Here is a 12195-nt window from a genome sequence, read left to right on the forward strand (position 1 = left end):
TTTGGGGTGAGCGGTGAGGTGGGGGTGACAGCTGTTGTAACTTCACATGGAGTGGTTGGAGAGGGATCCCTGAGAAGGTGGCATCTGAGAACCTGCAAGGGACAGCACGAACCGTAGGCTCTCTAGGGGAAGAGTGTTCCGGACAGAGGGAACAGTCCAGAATGAGTTTTCTGTTTTACTCGGCAAAATAAAATTTAGAGAAGGAAAGGCTTCCAGCTTCTCTCTTGAGCCTGCAGAAAAATAACTAGACGCAGGCAGCCCACCAGAAACACAGTCCAACTTTCCTGCTCCCAGAGAGAGCTCGGAGCACAGAGGTAAGCTTTGTTTCTGTTCTGTTTGTTTCCTGTGTCCTAGATATAGGCAGTTACTCACCTTGGCAGATGGGGTTTCTGTGATTTCGGGGGGAGAAAGGACATTGCCTAATGTCTCTTCATATTACCCTTTGCCCTGATGTCGTCTTCCTGCTTCATGCAGAGGATAGGATGTAGGGATTGGGCAGCTGGGACCCCAGGCCAGAGGTATACATCTGGAGAAGACTTGAACTGGGATCTTCAGGGCCACCAATTCACACTGGGCCAGAGCTTCTCAGGGTAAAAAAAAAAAATCCTGCCAGAGCCACTCTGACTGCTGAGAATTGGACGGAGACAGGGACACCGAGGACACGCACGTCCGTCCTTACAGGTTAGGCCTATCTGAGGAATTCAAGGGGAGAGCAGTTTACAAACTGTTTCTCGAATGGCCCTGTGAAGAAAGGAGGCCTGACAAGATACTTCTACTGTGTGCAAGCTGGGGATGCGGTCGGCTCGGGTTCTCCCTCCGCACCCTTGGCCAGAGCAGAGGGCCGCGGCCCAGGCACCGCAGCTGCGGGTGGAGCGCGAGGACTGGGGAGGGTGTGCCAAGAGCGGCCTTCCTCTTGAAATCTGACCAGAGCCAGATCTGATCCTTTGGCCCAAGTCAGAAGTGGATAAGAGCCTTGACTTCTGTCAAACACTGGCTTTGCTTGATGCCTCTCACACCCAAGAAGAGGGTGTGAACTTCCCACCCAGCCTGTGAGGTCCAGAAGGACAGCCGGCTCCGCGTGGGCCTGACCTTGGCAACCAGAGTGCTCTGCTTCTCCGCACACAGGCAGGAGGGATGGAATACAGTCCTTTTCCATTCAGTAAAAACAGGGAGCTGTGGCCATCCACAAACCCACGTGAAGGTGGGAAAGAAAAATGACCCCAAGTGGAAGCGTGGAGATGAAGGAAGGAAGGATAGAGAGCAATGAAAATGGTAAATATAGGGGTAGAGCTAAGTGAATATTGATAATATATAAGAAAATAATAATAAAGTCCTGTGAGGTTTAAAATACACATGGAATTAAAATACATGACAACAAGAACACAGAGATGGGAGGGGATTCAATGGAGTTAAAGTGTTCTATAACCTTTACATTGTCCTGGAAGTGGGAAAAGGATAAATTGACATTCAACCTTAATGTCAAGGGTACATACTGTAAACTCTAAGGTGACCACTAAAAAGTAATAAAATAATATATCGTTAGTATGCTAAATGAAATAATAAAAAGTACTTAGAAAGCAAGAAAGGAAGAATAAAGGAACATAAAAAAGTGAAACAAATAGATAAATTGTGAAATTTAGGTGAGTTTAACCCCAAATATATTAATTTCATTAAATATAAATGGACTAAATGTTCCAATGACAATCAAAGGTCGTCAGACTGGGTATTTTTGAAGGAACGTTGGCTGAGAGGGCATGCACCCTTTTGCCTGGCTCCCCTTGGGTTTACCCTCTTACTACTTGGAAGGCTGACTTGATAGCTGGAACTGCAGTGATCATCTTACAACCATGAGGCTGAGCCTAGAAGCTGTGGCCAGTGGATGGAGGAGCAGAAAGATCAAAGGAGCCTGGGACATGGAAGATGCTATAGAGCTACCATCCCAGCCCTCCAGACTTCGTGGGTTGGGAAAGAAAAATAAATCCCTAACTTGTCTAAATTTAAGCCACTCTTAGTGTGATGTCCAATACTCGGGGCTAAATGACTCTTGATACACAAGGTTTAGGATTATATCTGCAAAATCCACTGAGTGTCAGATACTAACCTTAAAGCAATTAAAACCACTGGGTTGTGTACCATGTAAACCCTCTAAATGAGCACAGTGACACCTCACTGCAAGAGCAGAGGCCACTTGTAACAAATCAGACCACAGGGGAGTTTAATGGATTGGGACCAGTTGTGTGTATACCCCTTTTCTCATGCCAGAGGGATACTGCTATGGTACTTTTTAAGCAAACTTAAATGAGGTCGGGGGAAAAGTGACTTCTTGTCAGCAGCCATCAATCATAAAATAATATAGATAATTCCATGGCAAAATGAATGTCCCTGACTTCATTTCATCTATTCAACAAATATTTATGGAGCACCTGCTATACATTGTTCTAGCCATCAGAGGTATAGCACTAAAAAAAAAAAAAAAAAAAAAAAAAAAACAGAAAAAACTCCCTGGCTAGTGCAGTTTACATTTTAGTAGGGAGGCAAACAATAAGCAAAAATACAAGTTAGATAAAATGCTTGTAGAATGGTGACAAGTCAATAAGGGAGAAAAAGGAGGAAAGAGAAGAGGGAGTGGGGTAGGTAGGTTGCAGTTATAATGCTTATTTGGTTTGACTAGAGCAGGTCATACTGAAAAGCAATGTTTGATAAAGGACCTGAAAGAAGTGAATGAGAGACAAAAGACATGGGCAAAAATTTTCAGTTAGCTCATGCCAAGGCAGGAAGAAGGAGTCTGGAAGTTACGATTTGGCCTCATGAGTGTCTTTGGCTGAGCGGCTTGCTTGCCTGAGAATGGCCCTTGAGCCTTCGGGAGGGGGAACTGGCACATAGGAGGTCCCACTGCAATGTGGTGTGAGATGAGAATTTATAGAGCTGCTCTATGGAGAGGTAATTATTGTGCCCATTCTGTCTGGATGCCATTAGATAGATTGTTTCATTTAATGCTCCTAACTACCCCATGCATGAGGTGGGTTTTAAACAAGATGAGAAGAAGTCTCATCTTTCTGTCCAAAGTGGTAAAGCCAGTAAGTGGGGAGGGAGGCTTTCCCAAGTCAATAACCCACCCCTCTGTCTCAGGGACTGCCTATCAGGCCAACACACAGGGAAGAGCAGGGGCGAAAGAGAGCATGGATGAGGAAGTAAATAGAAGAGAACCCAAGGAAACTGGGACCCTTTCAGAAGCCCTGGGCTGAGCATTTCCTCCCAATCGTGACACTGAGAGTGGTTCTGTGGATCCAGGAGGCAGGTGCAGGGGCCAGTGGACCAGGTGTCTATCTTTAAGCAATTCCCAGCTGCAGAGACCAGGGGCTCTGTCCCCACCTCCACCCCATCCCACTCCCACTCCCACCCCCATCCCAACTGCTATCCCTGGCCCTTCTTCCCTTGGCTATTGTTTCTCCTGGAAATGAGGCGGCTGGGCAGATGCTTTATGGGCAATGCCTCTGTAGGCACCTGACCCAAAGGGAAGCATCTAAAATGTGGGGCTGACATTATCCTCTCCAGGCTGCTAGTTGTAAGCAGGACCTCTCAGCCACTGGAACAGGACTGTGAGCTGGACTCCAGTGTGTGCCAAGATGTGAAGACTGACCAGTGAGATGCTCCTCAGGGCTCCACTCCCCTGAATAAAGAGGAGGGAGGGACAGCAATAGAGTTCCCAAGTCAATGCCCAGGAGAAGAGACCCAGAGTCCCCTCTCCTTTTCTCTCCCTCCCGTTTAGTAAGTACCGGGCACCATGACAGTGCTTTACATACATGATCTCGTTTGAGCCTCACCACAGCCCTATGAGGAAAAAACCCTCTTTCATAAAGGAGGGGACGAGTCCGAAGTGAGGTAAGCACACTGGCAAGACACTGCCAAAAAGCCTGGCTCTTAACCACTGCGAGGAGTCCTCCTCTGTCCCTTCCCTCCCTCTCCCCCTTTCTGAACTTCAGCCCTCCCTCTGTCTTCTTCCTTTCTTTCTTTTCCTCTTTCCCTTCTTTGTATTTGGACACTGTGCTTGGCACTGAGCTGAGGATAAAGCAGGGCAGAAACACAGTCAAGTTTACATTCAGATGGGGGCAGACTGACCGAAGGAAATAGCCAAACACATCAATAAATAAAGGATTAGGGAGTGATGACCTAGCTTGCTACAAAGAGAACAGCAGAGTGGAGTGCAGAGAGCTTCTGCAGGTGCGGTGTTTCACCTGGATGGCCAGGGACAGCCTCTCTGCGGAGGTGATGCTTGAGAGCAGACATAAAGGAGAAGGAACCAGCTCCATGCAAAAGTGGGGCCAGAATGGTCCACGTGGACTGGGGGCTCCGAGGAGGAAATTCCTGCCAAGGGGCAAAACTTTTTATTTTTATTTATTTGTTTATTTTCTCCTTATTGATTTTAGAGAGAGAGGAAGAGAGAGAGAGAAATATCGATTGGCTGCTTCCTGCAGGCTCCCCACTGGGGACCGGGCCCACAACCTGGGCATGTGCCCTGACCGGGAATCGAACCAGCGACCTCTTGGTGTATGGGCCAATGCTCAACCCCTGAGCCACACCGGCCAGACTGGGAAATGTTTTAAAGAAATTAAAGTTATCTAAATCTTTATCGTGGCTTTATTGTGGTTATACGACAGTATATAATTACCAAAATTCGTCAAACTGGAATAATTGGGTTTTGTTATATAGTACACATATGTTATATACCTTACTAAAAATGCAGATGTGACTTTATCCAAAACCAATAATTATCAATCTGCCTGACTCCTGGTCCCTGCCTCTCTATGGTCCTGCCCTCCGCTCCCAGAGCTCATGTCCCTCCCTTCCTGCTGAGGAGACACTGTCCCTGTTCCTGCCCAGAGTCACTCCTTTGCTCCTGTGTCGGATTCCAAGTCTCCTTGTCACTTTGGATTTGGACTGGGGTTGGGAAAGGTCTACCAAAAGGGTCTGAAAATGAGGACAGGGCAGTCAAGGCCCCCCGGCCTCCAACAGTTCAGACAAGGACCGGCCTGAGTACCAGCTGCATGTTCTGTCTCCAGCCCTGCAGCCTTCCTACCTTACCAGGACGGTGGGCTCTGTACTCCCACTAGTCTGCATCTGGCCCTCTGAAGGTCAGTCTAGCTTCTTTCCTATTCTCACGTATGTGGGTGCCTTAAACAAAATATATGGTTTCCTTGCCCTGGCCGGTTTGGTTCAGTGTTTAGAGTCAGCCCACGGACCAAAGGGTCGCAGGTTCAATTCCCAGTCAAGGGCACTTAACTGGGTTGCAGGTTTAATCCCTGCAACCTGGTCAAGGTTGTATGGGAGGCAACCAATCAATAAGTCTCTCTCACATTAATGTTTCTCTCTCTCTCTCTCTCTCTCTCTCTCTCTCTCTCTCTCTCTGTCTCTGTCCCTCCCTCCCTTCCACTCTATCTCAAAAAACCAATGGAAAGATCCTCAGATGAGGATTAACAAAATAAATAAATAATAAGGTTTCCTTCCTGCTAGACGTCTCAGATTCTTCAGAGGTGGATGCCACTGTGAATCTCTGAGATTGGCATCCTGTTTACAGAGTCTCCCTGGCACACTTGAGCACGGGTACCACGAAGCACTACACACAACACACCCTGAGAGCCTCTGCACAAAACAAGCCAGACGTTATCATGTCTCCCAAGCGACATGACTCGGGTCCTGCCCAGTCCAACCATAGACCCTTTGCAACAGGCTGAAAGGCCAAAAGCTCTGCCCTCGGGAGGCAGCAAAAGGTGGGCCTGGGAGAGACAGTGTTCTCCCCTCCGCTCTCTCCTGAATGCTCAAGGAGGGGAGAGGTGAGGCTGAAAGCAAAGGCCACCCTTCCCCTGGATACCCAGGTTTCGTGAAGATAAGGTAGTATCTGAAGAAGGTGTCTTGCATCCCCTAGACCTGCGGGATCAGCCCCTGCGTCTCTAAAAGCCCAAGCCTCAAGCCTTCCTTTCCAGGGTCTTTACTGCAGCCCCGGAGTCCTGGAGTACCAAATACCCTGTGTCATCACAGAACTACCATCACAGAAGCATCCCCAGCCCGCCTTATCCTTGGCGGATGTATAGGAGCCCAGCCCACAGCAGGGAAAGCAAGCCCTGAAGTTGTAGAACCAGCTGAACAACCCAGAATTTGCCAGCTTCCTGCCCCAAGTGCCCACACCAGTCTTGACAAGGTCTGGAATGAGCCACCTCGGTGAGAAAAACCAAGAGGAGGCTGAGTCTGGCTACACCAGGAGAGAACAGCAGCCTTCACCCCAGCTCCACCTCAAACATGCTTACTGGACAGGAAAGAGATGAAAGGAAAACGCCTAATGCCTCAGCCAAAGAAGGCAGGAGAGGAGCGAGCAGGAGAGTGATGTCAACAAAACTCTGGAAAATGGAGAGCAGACAGGTGACGTTATAACTTTTCCCCCAGTGCTGAGTGTACAGGGAGGGGAAGAAGCAAGCTTGGCAGAGCCTTAGACGATCTTAGCAAGTGGAGCCACCGAGCACCTCCAAGACAGGAGTGAGGGTGAGGCTGAAACCAGGTGGGTTGGTTGTAAACCTTATGAGGAGGAGGAGGAGCATACTCTGTGCTCCCCCACTTCACCACATGAAAAGATCACCCTTCCTTACCACTCCCCTTCCCCCACCCCACTGCCAAGCTGGAGAGTTGCCATGTGGGGAGACTGAATGTAATGATGGTCGTGGTGGGTTCTGGCAGAGCCCACTCCCCCAACCCCTTCTGTTTCCCTTCCTTGTTCTGTTCGAGCACACTGGCAGCCAGGCTTCCAGACTCCGGCATCAGAGCAAGAACCCTCTCCCCTCCTTTTTCTGTGAGACCCACCAAGAGCTCTGCACGGACAGGGGCTTCATCAGCTGTGAAATGCCTCCCTCTCAAACAGGACTAGAGGGCCAAGAACCAAACTTATTTGAGGGAATCCCTAACTACGAAAAACAGAGAGCAAAACAAAGAGCAAAAAGGAACTCCAAGGAAACAGAGATAATGTGGAGACTGGAACAAGAAAACAATTTTCATTATAATTATTACTCCCAGAAGGATAAGAGAAGATAATTAATTCATGAAACAAGAAGATGATGTTATGAAAGAAACATTAAATTTTAAAAAATAGCTTTAAAAAAAATCTTTATTGTTGAAAGAATTACATATATCCCCCCCTTTCCCCCCATTGGCCCACTCCTCCCTACTCCCACCCCTCTCCTGCTTTCCCCAAATTATTGTCTGTGTCCATTGGTTTTGCATATATGCACATAATTCTTTGGTTTATCTCTTCCCAACCCCTAGACTGCACTTTCCTCTGAGGTTTTTCAGTCTGTTCCCTACTTTCATGTCTCTGGACCTATTTTGATGGTCAGCTTTTTTTGTTCATGATATTCCATAAATAAATGAGATTATGTGGTACTTGTCTTTCTCTGACTGGCTTATTTTGCTCAGCATACTATTCTCCAGGTCCCTTCATGTTGTCTCAAAGGGTAAGAGATCTCTCTTTCTTACAGCTGCATAGTATTTCATTGTGTAAATGTACCACAGCTAAAACAAAACAAAAAAACAGTTCTTAAAAGTTAAAAATGATAATAAAAATATAGAAGGAATAAAATACAAGAGGGTGGAAATTTCCCTGAAGAATAAAAAATAACAGGAAAAAATAGCTTTAAAATTAGAGAATCATTTTGGGAGTTCTAACATCCAAATAATTAGAATTCCAACAAAGAGAACAGTTCAATTGGAGAAAAGTAACCCAAAAATCATATAAGAAAAATTTCCAGCACTTAGGGACATGAGATGCCAGATGGAAGGGCCCACTAAGGACCCAGAACAAAGGACAAAAACATATCAAGACACATCACTCCGAAATTTCAGAGAAAAATGCAGAGAAAATCCTTAAAGTTTCCAGAGAGAAAGAAAATTTATATCCAGGTGTCAGCGATCAGAATCACATTGTTCTTCTCAATGGCAATACTGAAAGCAAGAAGACAATAAAGCAACGCTTTCAAAATATAGAGGAAAAATTATTTCTAATCAAGAATTTTATACCCAGCCAACTATCAATAGTGTATGAGAATAGAATTAAGAGATTTTAAGACCATATATATATTTTTAATCCTCACCCGAGGACATTTTCCCATTTATCATCAGATAGAGTGGGAGGGAGACAGAGAGAGAAAAAACATCAATGTGAGAGACACATCAACTGGTTGCCTTACGCATGACCCAACCAAGACTGGGACGGACAGCAATTGAGGTACATGCCCTTGACCAGAATCAAACCCAAGACTCATTGGTCCATGGGCCAACGCTCTAACCGCTGAGCAAAACCGACCAAGGCACAATATATATTTTTTAATTTTCCTCCTACAGATCCACTCTTAGGAAGCTACTAGAAGAGGAAGACAAGGAGTCCAGGAGACAGGAAAGCAAACAGAAGAGAAGTTGGGGAAGGACCCTCCATGGAGATGAAGGGATTTCTCAAGATGAAAGCTGTTTGGTGGGACCAAAGAGTAACCTGTTCCAACTAAGACCAAAATGGACCTGTTAAAACACTAATGGGTCTACATTTGTTGAGTTGAATTTCAGGATTCTACCTGTCCATTTGGGCACATGTTAATGCTAAATATATAGCACACCACAAAAATGAAAAAATGAGGCAAATATTTAACTCCAATAAAAATAAAAGTTGTATAAGAAAGGAAGTGTAATCATGGCACATATGTGATTCAATTATTAACAATATTTACATAGTCACAATCATATAAACAATGAATAGTAATTTATGCCAAAAAAATACCATTTATCCATATCAAGAGGCTGGACAAAGTGAAGTGTGTATGTGTGCAAGTGTCTGTGTGTGTCTGGTGGGTAAGGGAGCGCTATCCTAATCTTTTATAGTTGATAACACCTAAAGCAGAAACATCATGAAATAGAAGAAGGATGTTTTTGAGAAATTTAGGTATCAGTAACAGAACATACAAAGACTTGAAAGTGGTTGTCTCTTGAGAATGGAACTTGGTGGGGAGGAGAATGGAACAGGACACTGCTTTTTACATTGTAGTACTGTTTGACTTTTTAAATCTTTTTATTGAGGTATAATTGACTCATAAAAAACTGTTCTTATTTAAAGTACATTATTTGATGTTTCAGCATATGTATACCACAAAATGTCCCTTAGTAATCCCTCCCTCCCATGAATACTCCTGGAGAGAGACAGTTGGGGGACTGGAGGTCAGCAATCACCCATTAATAGCTCAACACTTCCTGCTTCTGTTCCAGTGAACCAGAGTGGGTCTGTGCTTCTAGTGCAGGCTCTCCAGATGCCAGCCTGGGGAAGGCACTTTGTAGTTTATCTTGGCCTGAGCATTCAGCTTGAGAAGCATCACCTCCAGGAAGCCTACTATAATTTCCTCTTTGTGCTCATATTCCCCTCCTCCAAGATGGAACTCTCTGCTCTACAGTGTACTAGGCTCTTTCTCCCCTGCACCGAGTGATTTGTAAACTCCACAAGGATGAAAACCCCTTTGGATTCATAGGGCCAGCTCAAATGATACTGAGAAAAAAAATTTTGAATGAATACATGCAATACAGACAGAAGAGATGCATGAAAGGGTGAACAGGTGTGAAAATGAAAGGTATTTTCCCAATGTCAATGATTTAACGTTGTTTGTGTTAAAGATCGTAAGCATCTCTTTCAAGACCATGTGAAAGTCCAGGAGAGGCTGGAATGGGAGGAAAATTAGAAACACAACTGTAGCCATTAGTCCATCCTTGGAGGGGCCTGGTTTTATCCCCTGGATAAAACCCGGTCCCAAATATCCCTCCACCACCCCTCTCAGGGACCCAAGATCCACCTTGGGAGCTCTGGGAGCTGACCCAGCAGTGGGGATGAGGCTCACTAGGGGGCAGTCTTCTATCACACTGGACCTGCCCCAGAAGCCTCAGAAACCTGTGTTGGGTTCTTTTCTACCAGGAGCTCTGTAAACCCAGGACCTCCTCACCTTCCCTGTAGTCTCTTGCTAAGAATAGAGGGTCTCTCCCAGCAGCTATTGCACGTCCACCGATCCCCTCAGCACAAGGGAGCTGTGCAGAAAAGGCAGGTGTCTGGAGTCACATTAATATTGCAAAGTGATCTTCCCTTCTTCATTGCCTCGAATGTGCCAATTCTTAGTCCCCGATCCCCAGCCTGATGGCTGCCCAGAGAAGAATAAACTGAAGGGTGCACTCCTGTAGTTTATCAATTTATTCACCAATATCCATCAGACATTATTCCTGGACACATACAGGCCTAGGGACCGTGGAGGTTCTGGGCAGTTACAGACCCCAAAGCAGGGGAAGAGATGACAGCAGTGTTCACAGCCCCCTCCCCAGTGTAGGACCTCACCGCCTCCAGGAATCATCCCACCCCTGCGCCTGTAGGAACAGAGAAGCCAACGGCACAGAGGAAGGTCAGGGACTTAAGGGGTATATGCCGTTTGGAAAGTCAGAACTTCTTGATATTTTAGGACAGCACTCTCTTACCCCAACCATTATTTCAAAAATGCTTCAACTCCAGAGGAATTAATTCCCCAAAGACACCCACCCTGTGAGGCAACCTGTGCCTGGTGGAGTTTCTGGGCCTGATACCTGGAGTGAAAGGGGGATGGTGGTGGTGAAAAGAGAGGATTTGGGGGGAAACCTGGGACAGGGTGGGCATAAAAGGGGGTGAATAATGGACCCCAGGGGCTTACAGAGGAGAAAGAGAAGAGGGTACCCAGCTTGGCTCTTGAAACTGAAGCACTGGATTTCCATCCTAATGTCCAGGTTCTTGCTGCAAATTTGCTACTTGTTCCAGATTCTGGCGGGCTTCTTGTTCTCCATAACCTGTCAAAAGAAGTATCCAGGAGAGACTAGAAGGGAGAATTTCACAACTAGCAGAGTCTTCCTTTGATGTTGCCATCTGGGCCCTAGAGCCCCTCCTCCACCAATTGAACATTTGGGAAAAAGGACACCATTACCTTCTTCGCTCCATGGGAGGGGGCTGCTAAGTCCAACTCAGAACTCACCTTCATTTCCCTGTTGGATGCAGTGGGACACAGTCCAGGCCTAGGCTAAGGAGGGGCAAGGGTGTAGGTGCCTAGATCCCTCCCTAAGCCCTGTGCACACCTATGATGCAGCCACACCCTGGGAGCTGCACTCTCCAGAGCAAAAGCGTCAAGCCTGATTTACCCTGAGAATTGGGTCACTCTCTGCATCTTTCCTGGGCAGAATTCCAGACCTAGCCAGCCACACTGTCATCTGGGAAGAGCCATTACCTGCAGGGGTAGGAGGATAAGACAGAAGGGGGCAAGATGGGCAGAGAGGGACAAAGCTGGGAGGAAGAAAGCACTGGATCACTAGGCAAGCCCCTCTTCCCCTGCTGTAAGCAAAGGTGATGTATGTGTTAGCAGGCTGGCCAGCCCAGTGGCACCTGTGCCTCTGGCACATCTGAGCTGTGGTGACCCTCTCACCCAGTCACCCTGCAGAGCCAGGTGTGGCTGCCAGCTTTCGCTGCTCCTCTGAGGCCTCTGGCCCTGCCCTACCTAGTAGGTCCTGCCTTCCATCTTTGCAGACAGGAGGAGAAAATAAGTGTAAATTTCCCATTCAGGTTTTGGGGTCTCTCTTTGTGGTCTGTTGCTCTAAGACATGGGGGTGAGTAGTCATGAGGCTGATTTATGTCTGCAGTATACTTTCCCACTCCAAGATGTACCACCTTGACTCTAGCCCCCTTGGGCCGGGTCCTTTCTGCAACCATCTCAAGAGAGTTTGCAAAGGGTTTTGTCAGGTGTCTCCCGAATGCCCCAGACACAGAAACTGTACCATGTGACCTTCCCCCTGATTTTGCTACCCTAGAGCCCACACCCACTCTCCCACCTCCACCAAATGTTTCCAAGAAGAATGCTATCCACAGGTTAAGGCCACCTGGGGACCTCTTCTCTCTTCCTGTTCATTTCTCAGATTTCTACCTAGTGCATCTTGTTGAGACAGTGGCATGCTGGCCATAGTTTCTCTTTGTGAGGTGGTCCTTGGATAGCCAAATATACCTTGGCTTGGCACAAATGACTTATCTTCTCATTTGTCTCAGCGCTGACCACTGTTTGCAGTGATAAGCCAAGTGCAATATTTGGCTTCCAAGTAAATCATACACACATACACAAAAATTGG

This window comes from Molossus molossus, unplaced genomic scaffold (genome assembly GCF_014108415.1).
Source record: "Molossus molossus isolate mMolMol1 unplaced genomic scaffold, mMolMol1.p scaffold_m16_p_18, whole genome shotgun sequence".
Taxonomy (NCBI): domain Eukaryota; kingdom Metazoa; phylum Chordata; class Mammalia; order Chiroptera; family Molossidae; genus Molossus; species Molossus molossus.